Here is a 12774-nt window from a genome sequence, read left to right as displayed (position 1 = left end):
AGAGCAAAACTACAGAGCATGTGCTGACTATGGACACTAAACCAGACACTATTAAATATGAATGGTTTATCAAAAAATTTAAAAAGTTATATATATTTCTAGAATTGAATGAAAACAAAAACACAGCACATTAAAACTTGAAGATTTAAAAAAAAACTTGCAGTCTTAAAATAAAGTTCATACTTACAAGTGCCTACATTTTAAAAAGCCAGAGAGATCTAAAATAAGTAATTTAATGGTGCACATAAGTCACATAAAAGGACTCAAAGGCAGAAGTCATATAAACATCTCAGATGAAGAAAAGACTTTTTAACAAAAAAAATCTAATATTTTTTCATGAGATAAGCCCTTACTAGGGCTTGCCTAACATACATCAGCCAGCGTTAAAGTAACTGGGAGAACATTACAAGTGTTTAGACAACAATCAGGAGTGAGACAAGGGTGTCCATTTTCTCCACTCTATTCAAGACAATTCTTGGACAGTCTTAGCTAAAGCAATAAGAGAAACAAACGCCAGGGATCCAAATGTGAAAGGAGGGCATCCGAGAATCCTTATTTGTAATGTAGAGATTTGATGCAATCTCCATCAGGGTACCTACGATACTAATTACAGAAACAGAAAAAAAAAATCTTAAAATCCATGTATAAGCCACAAATTACCTTGGATCACCTAAGTTATCCTGAGCGAAAAGGATGCTGGAGTCATCACCTCCCTGTGCCAAGTTAGACTAAAGAGCTTTAGAAATACGAACAGCACGGTATGGACACAAAACAGACATGGAGATCAGTGGACTAGACTGGAGGACACAGACATGAGCACACGCGGCTACCGGCACAAAGCAGACATGGAGATCAGTGGACTAGACTGGAAGACACAGACGTGAACCCGCACAGCTACCATCGCTGGCCTTTGTTAAAAATGCCCCAAACACACATTGGAGGAAAACAACCTCTTCAACAGTGCTGCATAAACTGGATGTTCACAGGGGGAACAGTGAAACTAGATCTCTATCTCCCAGCCAGCACAAGGAAAACAAACAAAGCAAATAAACAAACAACAGCAACAAACCCTGGCTAAGAGCACCCACTGCTCTTTTGGGTTTCCATGGTAGCTCACAACCATCTGTAACTCCAGTTCCAGGGATCTAACACCCTCTCCTGGCTTCCGTGAGTGCCAGGCACTCAAGTGTTGTACAGACATACATGTAGGCAAAACACTCATACAAATAAAATACAATTAAATTAAATTTAAAAATCAAAACAATAGACTCACTGCATTCTTGTTTTAATTCTAAGATTTGAGTGTAACTGTTATTTCAGAAACAGAGAATAAAACAAAACCCAGACTGGATTAGGGTGGCAAGTATCCTCATATGACCCAGGAAATTTTCAAGTTTTCTCTTTGATAATAATAATAATAATATTATCTTTGATTATAGTAATAATAGTAATAATAACAACAACAATAATAATAATCTCTCTCTCTCCTTCCCTCCCTCCCCCCCTCCTGAAGGCCACATTCCTGACTCTTCAGCCTCATCTTCATCAGACCTAGGAATAAGCTCCCAGCCACATAGGACAATATTGTCACATAAAAGAAATGGAATGTGTGACCACTGTGATGTGATCTGTTCCGGTATTAGATCACCAGCAAGAGGCAGCTAGGGTATATCTCTGCTACTCTGAACAAATAGTTCTGATGCCTTCAAGTCATGAGCAGCTTCTCCTCCCCCTGGGGAAAACTCATAAAAGTAACAGATTCCTCTGGAGGCAGACAGGCTTGGTCTTGCTCTCCAGTTCTCCTCTCCTCTCCCCTCCCCTCCTCTCTTCTCCTCTTCCTTCTCTCCCTTCCCCCCCTTCCCTCACCTCCCTTCTCCTCTTCTCTGACACCCCATCGTGTTTTATGTGACAGCTCTCTGCCTCACTCTTGCTCTCCAGTTCTCTCCTCCTCTCCTCCTCCCCTCTCCTTTCCCCTCCCCTCTCTCCCTTTCCTCTCCCTTCTCTCCCCTCCCCTCCCTTCTCCTCTTCTCTGACACCCCATCATGTTTTATGTGATAGCTTTCTGCCTCACTCTTGCTCTCCAGTCCTCCCCTCCTCTTCTCCCCTTCCCTAGTCCTCCCCTCCTCTCCTCTCCTTTCCTCTCCTTTCCCCTCTCCTCTCCTCTCTTCTCCTCTCCCCTCCCTCATTTCCCCTCCCCTTCCTCCGTTTCCCTCCCCTCTCCTCCCTTTCCCTCCCTCCCTCCCCTCCCCTCTCCTCCCTTCTCCTCTTCTCTGACATCCATCATGTTTTATGTGACAGCTCTGTCTCACTCTTGCTCTCTAGCTCTTCTCTGATCTGTGAATCCTTATCGCATTGCATGTGACAGCTCTCTGTCCTGACTTTTCCTTTTTTCCTTTGTTACATCTCCTTCCTCCAGGCCTCATCCTGGCCTCATAGTTTCAAGGCTCTCCTTATAAAGCCACCCTCATGGTTTATTCTAACAGCTGTGTACACACCACACCCTCTCACTTCCCCTCCTCATCCTGGCATTTGCCACTGCTTTACACAGTGGGATAGAGACAGGTGCGGGGCTGTGTGCCTATCTGCCACTTCCCCTGTTGACCCCTGTCTCAAGAGAGCTACAGCTACCACTTTCACTTTCTCCAGGACTGTGGGTCCCACTTCTCTTTCTCTCCCAAATGATTTGTAAGCCGTTTCAATGTATCTGTTTTCCCTTTGAGGTCAGTCTGAGTAAGGTCAGTCTGGACAAGTTGGATCCAGAGTGAAACTAGTGTCTCTGGCGTAAGTTGAGAGAGTCTCCTCTTAGTGGACTCAGTACAGTGCTGGCTCAGGGGACAATAGGGACAATCATCGCCTTCATGAGATGCTTTCTAATTATTACAATGGTGAAGAAATGAAATCAGTCTTGTGGAACATACGCACAATGGGATTTTATCTAGACATAAGTAATCAAATTGTGCAGTTTTCAGGAAAATGAATGAAACTGGAAAATTATAGTAAACAAGGTAATTCCAAACTGGGTGGTGGTGGCACACGCCTTTAATCCCAGCACTTGGGAGGCAGAGGCAGGTGGATTTCTGAGTTCGAGGCCATCCTGGTCTACAGAGTGAGTTCCAGGACAGCCAGGGCTATACAGAGAAACTCTGTCTCGAAAAACAAAACAACAACAACAAAAAACAAAACAAAAAACAAAAAACAAAAAAAAAAAAAAACAAGGTAATTCCAGCTAAGTATGTTGTCTCTCATATGTAGATCTTAGCTTCTGATTTTCTATGTATGCATGACGATGTGAGAGTTATGAGCATAGAAACTATGTGACCTAGGAAAGAAAAGAGAGAGACCTAGGAAAGAAAAGAAAATTACTTCCATTAGAAAAGTGGCCTATTCCAGGCAATGGACAAAGAGCCACTTTGTTGGTGGTGTTCTTATACCAGTCAGGGGCAGAGCAGACGACAGTCCTTTGTTCTTCCTAGCTTGATGCCTGGCTTGGTGACCAAAGCTGTCTTATGCCTAGGACAGACACAACTCAATTCAACTCAACTCAAATCCAGGCAGTGCAGCGTGGGAGGAGGAAGACAGACAGAGGCCTTCAGCCCACCAAGCACACAGCACAGGCAGGCCTTAGATACCCATTGGCCTCCACACCATGCAGGCCAGACTGAGGACGCCACCCAGGGACCAGCCAGCTGTGTGGCCAGCCTGCAGCAGAAGTCACCACAGTGTGTGAGTGTGTGCTGGTCAGATGGGAGAGAAAGAGAAGTTGAGCAGCCCGAGCATTGTCCCAGCCTAAGTTGCCAGGTCAGTGGGAATGTCTGTGGCTTGTTACCTTCAGAGACTATGGAGATGTCCCCGGTTGAGGTAGATGTCCAGTGGCTGTGCAGAAGTAGCCCCACCCTTCACTGGCTGAAGCTCTCAGGAGAGTGGGCCCTGTTCCTCTCCCAGGCAGCACAGTGGAGCTGGCCCTGGAGGCAGGGATTGGGGGTTAAGTGGAGAGAGCTGACTCTAGCAATCAAGAAAGCCACTCACAGGGTCATGGGCTCTGGAAAGCTAGCCCTGCCTCTCATTAGCTGCAGCATTTGGGAGAGCAGGCCCTGCACCTCACCTGGACAGCATAGCAGAGCTGACTTTGTTGGTGGGGGTGCAGGTGAGCAAGACAAAGAGCACAGGAGCGCTGGCTCCATGACCCATTTGCTGTGAGGTGACATTGGGGTGATGTCCTCTCCCTGCCCACCTTGCCACCTGTGTTAATCGGGAGAGTTGGCCACAAGGGCAGGTGAGCGGGCCCTGCACCTCACCTGGGCAACAGTGGAGCTGGCCCTGCCTCCTGCCAATGGCTGCAGTAGGTCGCCTAGCTGGAGCAGTGCCAGAGAACTGGCTCTGGCAGTGCAGAGAAAGGGAAAGCTGATGTGCTGGCCAGCTCAGTCAGCTACCACCCAGGCCAGATCCAGGGCTCTGAGTCGGCCCATCCCAAAATCTCTATCATCTGAGAATGGTTGCGACATGTGAAAGGACCAGTCTTGATGACCCAAAGCTGCAGGATGTCCATGACACAGCAACAACAGAATAATTGAGAGGTGTCCAGGTGAGGATCCAATATTGATGGTGTCACAGAAGCCAGAGCCATCAAACCAGGCCAATGGCTCATTGCAATGAACATTTGCAAGTGAAAATGTGTGGACAGAGGGATATACTGTAGGATACACTGTGACACACTGCAGCTTGCATGATGAGATCTTTCCTATGCTTTCGAATTGTTTGTTCGGGTGTTTTTTATTTGGGGGCAGGGGGTTGCAAGAGTGAAGGGTGGATATGAGGGGACATGGAGCTGAACAGGACTGGGGTGCATGATGTGAAACTCACAAAGAATCAATAAAAGTTTAAAAGAAAAGAAAGAAGAAAAGGAAATTGGCCCATAATTACATCACAGTAAATGTTATTTAAAACCGAAAATGCTATGATGGTTGGACTAACACCTTGACCTCTCATGAGATCATAATTTTCTGCACATGTTCTGTGAGGAGTTGCTATTAAAGTTGCCCCTCTCCTGGCGACTACTTCTACTGAATGTCATTTTTATCTTGATCTAGGTGCTTTGCACTTTCCACTGGGTTTTGTTATGTAATTAAAATCTGCTAAAGGATTTAAAAAAGAACCTTTCTAGGTGAATACTGTGTTTCTGGTAGCACCCACACAATGGGCTTACACCTTCTATTCCCTTTGACTCATTCCTGGGATGCCAAAATGTTTGTTTAAATCTGACCCTTAGATTCTCAAAAAGAAGTTATTTTCTTTTCTAACAAGAGTGTTGCCTGGCAGTGGTGGCACATGCCTTTAATCCCAACACTTGGGAGGCAATCCTAGCACTTGGGAAGCAGAGGCAGATGGATTTCTGAGTCCAAGGCCAGCCTGGTCTACAGAGGGAGTTCCAGGACAGCCAGAGCTATACAGAGAAACCCTGTCTTGAAAAAAAGAAAAAGAAATGTAAATAAATAAAATAACCAATAAAAAATGTAAAAAGATAAAAATTGTAAAAAACAACAACAACAAAAAGAATGTCCCTTTGTACCCACCTGAGATACCTTCTCATGGCACACTAAGCTGTAGCCACGTCCTACAATTACTCTTTTGGCATAATTTAGAAAATGACTCTAAGGATACAAGGCACTGTGAACTCTTAGCTGTAAGAAGGATGTTGTATGCCCTCACTAGACTTGTACACTAGCCTGTCTCCGTAAGCTTAGCCCCAGGTAGCATTCTTGATGCATACTCATTCACCCATTCACCCTTGAGCTTCTCCACATCATCCATGCCTCCACCTGGCAATTCTGCTCCTACTTCCTCGCATTTAACATTTCCATTTCCCTCGCTTGCTCCCCTCCCCTCACATATTCACTTTAGAATTTCATATATGGAACCGAGGAGACATTTCTCCTCAGAGGAATATCCTTCCCCTTCATGAGATAGTTAAGGGGGACTTTGGTCCCATCTGGTTACATGCCCCCTTCTCTGTGTCTCATCAGTCCCAAATACAATCCGACATGGTCATTTAGCCAGGATCCCTATATTTTCTTTCAGGAATTCAGAAGACCCACTGTGACTTTTGGCCTAACATGACAAGATGATCTGTATCATCCTCACCACCTTCTAATCACATAAGATGTCCTGATCTTGAGCATAGATGGGTTGATGGGTTCGGTTCATACCTGTAATCTAGTTATAGCCAAGCCAAGCTCCTCTGGTTGCCTAATTTGGAATCTTACTGATCATATCAAACCACTGACATAGGAGGTGATGGGGGAAGGACCAGCCAAGTTCTTTTTAAAGGCCACTACTGTAACAGGTTGTGGGGATAACACAGGGAACTCCAGACTCAGACCAGCTTGGATGCAGATTTTATAAGCCAACCCTTTTCATATTTTAAACAAAAGCTTCAAATATCACACCAGGGACCCTAAGACCGTCTCCACACTTTATTAGGCATGACCTTCAATGTCTTTAAGAGACCCTGAGAGTGAAAAGCGTCAAATGAAAGTGGAAAGAGATAAATAGCAAGCAAGCTTCTTCAGCAATGTCATGATCTGTGCATCTCAGAAGGCCCTAGGGCTCCATCTAGTGTCTCTGTGCTGCAGTCTCTGGGAGTGGAGCAGGCCAAGTCCAAGGACAACTTCCTGTGACTGTGGTCTACCAAGAATGCCCAAAGTCCCATGATAGCCTAACAGATAAGAAGAAAGTTTCAGAGCCATAGAAAGAACAAAGAACAGATACAGAGGGATAATCACAGAACCTTGTGTACTTCCCAAAAGAAACACTAGGCCTGTGAGATGGCTCAGAGGGTAAAGGAGTTTGCCGCCAAACCTGACAGCCTGAGTTTGATGCCTGGGGCCCACTTGGTGACAGGAGAGAACCAATTCTCTCACATCCTCTGACTCATGTGTGTGTGTGTGTGTGTGTGTGTGTGTGTGTGTGTGTGTGTGTGTTAGCATGCACACCCACGTGTACCCAAATATACAATAACAACTTTTAAAACCTTTTTTAAAGGGGCTCCCATGAGATCATGTCTAATCTGCAAAGCAGGGAACCACTGGAATGGGGAATCTCTCTCTCTCCTCCCTTGTGTGGGAAGGCTGGCCTCCATCTAAGGACCCCACACTCTGGTCATATGTAGCTTAGCAATACAGCGCTTACCTATCATGTGTGAGGTTCTAGATTTGATCTACAGAAATGGAAGATAGTGAGGAGGATGACGAGGGGAGGAAGGAGAGGAGGAGAGGAGGAAGAAGAAGGGGGAGGAGGAGGCAACAAAAGATGAACCATAAGCTGATTGGTGTCTAAGCTAGATGATGCCTGCTTACTTAATGATTGACTATATTTTTTTTTCTATGTATTCTTTGAAGTGCTGAGGCTAGAACCCAGGACCTCACTCATGCCAAGCAAATACTTGGCTGGGAAACCGTGCCCTAGAAAAGAAAAAAGGCTATGTCATCTGGAAAGAGATTCAAATATAGGCTTCTTTTTTTTTTTTTTAGATTTATTTATTTATTATATGTAAGTACACTGTAGCTGTCTTCAAACACACCAGAAGAGGGCATCAGATCTCATTACAGGTGGTTGTGAGCCACCATGTGGTTGCTGGGATTTGAACTCAGGACTTTGGGAATAGCAGTTAGTGTTCTTAACCATTGAGCCATCTCTCCAGCCCCAGAAACTTAGTTTTTCTTTTTCTTTTTCTTTTTCTTTTCTTTCTTTCTTTTTTTTTTTTTTTCAAGACAGGGTTTCTCTGTATAGCCCTGGCTGTCCTGGAACTCACTCTGTAGACCAGGCTGGCCTCGAACTCAGAAATTCGCCTGCCTCTGCCTTCCAAGTGCTGGCATTAAAGTCATGTGCCACCACTGCCTGGCTTGTTTTTTAAAGGTTTTTGAAATTATTATGTATTTGAATATTCATAGGTGTGCATGCCACCATACACATGTGAGAGTCAGAGGACTTGGGAATTGGTCTCTTCTGCCACCAAGTGGGCCCTGGGCATTAAACTCAGGCTGTCAGGTTTGGCGGCAAGCGCCTTTATACTCTGAGCCATCTCAGAGGCCTAGTGTTTCTCTTGTGAAGTACACAAGGTTCTGTGATTATCCCTCTGTATCTGTTCTTTGTTCTTTCTATGGCTTGAACATTTCCTTCCTATCTGTTAGATTATGAACACGTTGTTACCAGTTCTAACAAAATTCACCAAGGACAAGCCACACATACAGAGACAGTGTTTCAACTTCTGTGCTGCAAGTGAGACACCTTATTAAGGAAACCCAGGTCTCCAACACAGGCAAAGACCTAGGGATCTGCTCAGTGCTGGGCATGTGGGGGGCACTACAGCCAACAACCAACAAACAAAACAACAAGTGGAGTGGGGAGAGGCAGGGGTCCTCAGGACCAAAGGATGCCAAGTGTAGGAAAACTTAAATGAAGCAGTGCTTTTTGTTTCTTGATAAACTTAGTCAAACAGGATTTATGGATAGGGAATTAACATGGTCCTGAGCTGGGAAGTGGACTCAGGTCCCATTTCCTCAGAAAATACAAAGTAAAGGCGAATGTGGGATGATCTGTTTGGGAACCCTTATCTGAAGCTCCACATGTGGTCCCTTCTCAGCTTCAAGAACCTTTTATGGCTTCACTGAGAGGCCAGCCATTGAGCTTTCTGTGAGCCTAGGATTTCAAAGATCAGTGTGTTTCTGTACAGAGATCCGGTTCAAAGCAGTTCTGTAGGTTCATAGACTCGTAAAGCACTGCTGAGTAAGCACAGCCTTTGGGAATGGTTTCCAAGGCAACACTGGTTTTGAAGATAGGAGGCACCGCATGCCTGGTTGGTCCAGAAGCCCTAAGGCCCTTCCATACATCTCCTGGAATCATGGTCCCTCTTCAGTCTTGAGTGCCAGTAGGTTGCCTTGTTTTCCCTTGAGAAAACCGGCGACATCAAAATGAACGCATTCTCCTCAGACCCACACAAAAACTAAAGCTGGACGCTGTGGAGGTAATGGGTCATCTGTCAAGAACTCTGTGACAACTCAGAAGAGGGTTCTACATGACTCTCGTGAATTTCTAGCCTTGTGAGTATGCACAGGTTTCTGTAACAATGATCGCCTCTAACATTCTCTAAAGCCGCATCAATTGAAGGGTGATGCTCTGAAGAGAACACTTGCCCACACATAGCATCTCATCGTGGTGCTACTCCCTTGCCTTTGATCCCTGTCTTAGTCAGTGTTCTATTGCTGAAAAAAAAAAAAAAAAAAAAAAAAAAAAAAAAAAAAAAAAAAAAAAAAAAAAAAAACCACCATGACTGCAGCAACTCTTATAAAGGAAAACATCTAACCAGGGCTGGCTTACAGTTCAGAGGTCTAGTTTGTTGGCGTCATGGTGGGAAGCATGCTGGTACACTGGCAGACATGATGCTGGAGAGGTAACTGAGAGTTCTACATCCAGATTGACCGACAACAGGAAGAGAGAGCCATACTGGGCTTGACTTGAGCATTTGAAACCTCAAAGCCTGCCTCCAGTGACAAACTTCCCCCAACAAGGCCATGGCTTGTACTAGTCTTGTTTCCTAAGAGTCTATGGGGGTCATTTTCTTTTAAACTACCACGGTCTCTAAGATCAATGAACTCTGTATCTAAGTAGCCATAGGTCCATTTTGTTCTTTTTTCCTTTTCGATGCTGGAGTTCAAACCTAGGGCTTAATAACATAATTAATAACTTAATACCTCCTCCCGCCATCCCCCCATCACCATTCCGGCTTTAAAACCTTCCCCTTGTTTCAATTTCCTTTCCCACACCCATCATTTCCCAATATGCAGGTGTCTCTGCTACTTCCAAATAGAAGCTCTTTGGAGTTATTCAGGCTGGTGCCCTTTCTGCTCTTGGCTGTAAGTGGTGCCATAAGAGACACGTAGAAGAAGCTGCTTCTCTAAGAGCACCTGCTCCCCAGTGGAGCCAACAAGCTAACTAAAAACATGATTGAAAAGCCTGGTCCCTCTGCCTTTATTCTGAGCCTGCTGCCTTTACTTGAGGGCAAGCACTTGCTCTATTTCAATAGGATGTTAGACACTAAAGGAGCCTGTCTCTACCTAACCCATCTCATTGCCCTTCTAGGCTAATGGCAAAAATAAGCCATGGTCCTAAGCCTGAAGTCAGTTTGGATTTCAGGAAAAAATAGAGCTTCTTAGAAACAGACCACCTGTCTTAGGGTTTTACCACTGTGAACAGACACCATGACCAGGGCAACTCTTACAAGGACATTTAATTGAGACTGGCTTACAGGTTCAGAGGTTCAGGCCATTATAATCATGGTGAGAATATGGCAGCATCTAGGCAGGCATGGTGCAGAAGGAGCTGAGTGTTATACATCTCATCTGAAGGCTGCTAGCAGAATACTGACTTCCAGGCAGCTAGGAGGAGGGTCTTAAAGCCCATGCCTACAACGACACAGCTATTCCAACAAAGCCACACCCATCCCAACAGGGCTCCTTCTTCTAGTAGTGCCATTCCCTGGGCCAAGCATATACAAACCCTCACACCATCCTCCAGGAGACGATGGTTATCCATGATGGCAAAGCTGTTCCCTGGAGCAGGAATGATCATCTCGTAAGAACCATTGGTTCTCTCAGGCAATGACAATAAAGAGCAGACTGATAGTTTATTAGACCACCTTACCTACTGAGCTGTCTCTCTATTTCCTCTCTTTCCTGGCTTTTTCTTTGAAAGCCCATTGTTTCTGGGCCAGGCCTGGTGGCACAGGTCTGTAATCTCAGCTGCTTAGGAGGCTGTGGCAGGAGCGTGGAACCTTAGAGCCCAAGCTGGGTAGCTAGTGAGACCTTGTCAGAAAATACAAAGCGAAAAGATGGCTTAGGAAGTAGCTCACCTACAAAGCACCAGTCAGCAGGCATAAGGCTTTGGGTTCGACCTCTGATACTAGAAAAAGAAGCAAACAAGACCAAAATGAAACAACAAAAAACATTGCTTCTTGCTTTTTATTTGGTTTATGTTATTTCTTGGGCAGGAGTGAAAATCTGTCTTAGTATCTGTTCTGGTTTCATTTTTGTGATAAATGAATATCCTGTACCAAAAACAAAACAAAGCAAATGAAAAGAAAAATAACAACAAAAAGTGTAGCAGAGGGGAGAATTTGACTTATAACCCCAAGTTATAGTTCATCATCCATCATTTCAGAGAAGCCAAGTCAGGAACTGAAGCAACTAGTCACATCACATTCATAATGTGATGAATCAAAGGAAGGAGAAACACTCCTTTGCTTGCTTGCTCTTGGCTAGCTTTCTTCTCTCTTGGGGAAATCGTGATGGGCTGGGTCTCCCTCTGCCAACTAACAAGACAATCACCCACAAATATGCCCACAGGTCAAAGGGATCTAGCCTTTTCATTATTGAGACTCCCTTCCCACATGATTTTAGATTGTGTCAAGTTGACGTTTAAAATTAACCAACACTAATACTGCTGGAAAGATGGCTCAGTGGTTAAGAACTGCTGTAGAGATGGCTGCTCTTTCATAGACCTGGGTTCAATTCCCAGCATCCACATGGTGGCAGATCATGGCTCTAGAGAATCTGATGCCCTCTTATGGCACCAAGTGGTATACAGACACCATGCAGGATAAAACATTTATCCATATAAAATATAAAATAAGCCTAACCAGTACTTACTATATCACAGGTAGAAGTAGAAACCCTCTAGTTCCTTTTTTTAAGATTTATTTTATTTATTTTATGTGTATGAGTACACTGTAGCTGTACAGATGGCAGTGAGCCATGTGTGTGGCTGCTGGGAACTGAACTCAGGACCTCTGCCGCCCAGTTCGCTCAGGCCCCACTTGCTCCTCCAGCTGGCTCACTCCAGCGTAATTCACTGTAGCTGTCTTCAGATGCACCAGAATAGGGCATCAGATCTCATTATGGGTGGTTGTGAGCCACCATGTGGTTGCTGGGATCCAAACTCAGGACCTTGGGAAGAGCAGCGAGTGCTCTTACCTGCTGAGCCATCTCGCCAGCCCCTCTAGTTATTTTTTTAATTTTTTTGTTTTTGGTTTTTTTTGGTTTTTGTTTTTGTTTTTGTTCTTGTTTTTTTTTTTTCGAGACAGGGTTTCTCTATATAGCTCTGGCTGTCCTGGAACTCACTCTGTAGACCAGGCTGGCCTCGAACTCAGAAATCCGCCTGCCTCATGGAAGACCGGATGGAGAAATGAGTACTGTAAGACCCACCTAAGCAATATACAAAAGAAAGCAAAACCAACATGGGATTTATGTACAAGAGTGGAACCTCTTTAATAGAAAGCAGGAAACAAAGAGAACACTTGCATTGCTGGCACAGCCTTGCTGAGTTGAAAGGGAGTGTCCTCTCAGATCCCTCTGGATCTAGTAGGTTCCATGTGGTGCTATTGGGGAAGTATGCATGGGAGCCTTGGGCTCTATAGCCTCGGTGTTATTGGAATTCTGCAGTGTGGTATGTAAGCCCTTTCCTGGTAGTTCCTGCAACCCCTGTGCTCCATGGTCTCTTCAGGTCCTGAATGTCTATGCATGAGAAGGGTGTTGACATATTTTTTGTGCTACTTTATTGAGTTTTTATATCTACCACCCTTCTCTACCCTAATTCCATCCAACCCCACAACACTAGGTAGGAGAGAAAGAAGGTTAGAGGAGAAACAAGGTATAGACCTCTTTAGACTACTTCCTGCTGATTAGGGTCGTCCAGTTTCTTGGGGCAAGTCCAATCTTCATGGTC

General features: G+C 44.8%; 1 non-coding gene across 1 annotated transcript; it reads left to right on the top strand.

Annotated features, from left to right (window-relative positions):
• The first annotated feature begins 3382 nt into the window (after positions 1-3382).
• On the top strand, positions 3383-3523 carry LOC116079434. Its single transcript, XR_004113985.1, has one exon. It is a non-coding gene; the product is annotated as a small nucleolar RNA SNORA48 (small nucleolar RNA).
• Positions 3524-12774: the final 9251 nt, after the last annotated feature.

Source organism: Mastomys coucha, unplaced genomic scaffold (genome assembly GCF_008632895.1).
Source record: "Mastomys coucha isolate ucsf_1 unplaced genomic scaffold, UCSF_Mcou_1 pScaffold5, whole genome shotgun sequence".
Lineage (NCBI taxonomy): Eukaryota > Metazoa > Chordata > Mammalia > Rodentia > Muridae > Mastomys > Mastomys coucha.
Note: the sequence above shows the minus strand (reverse complement) of the source record. Positions and strands in the feature narration are given on the sequence as shown.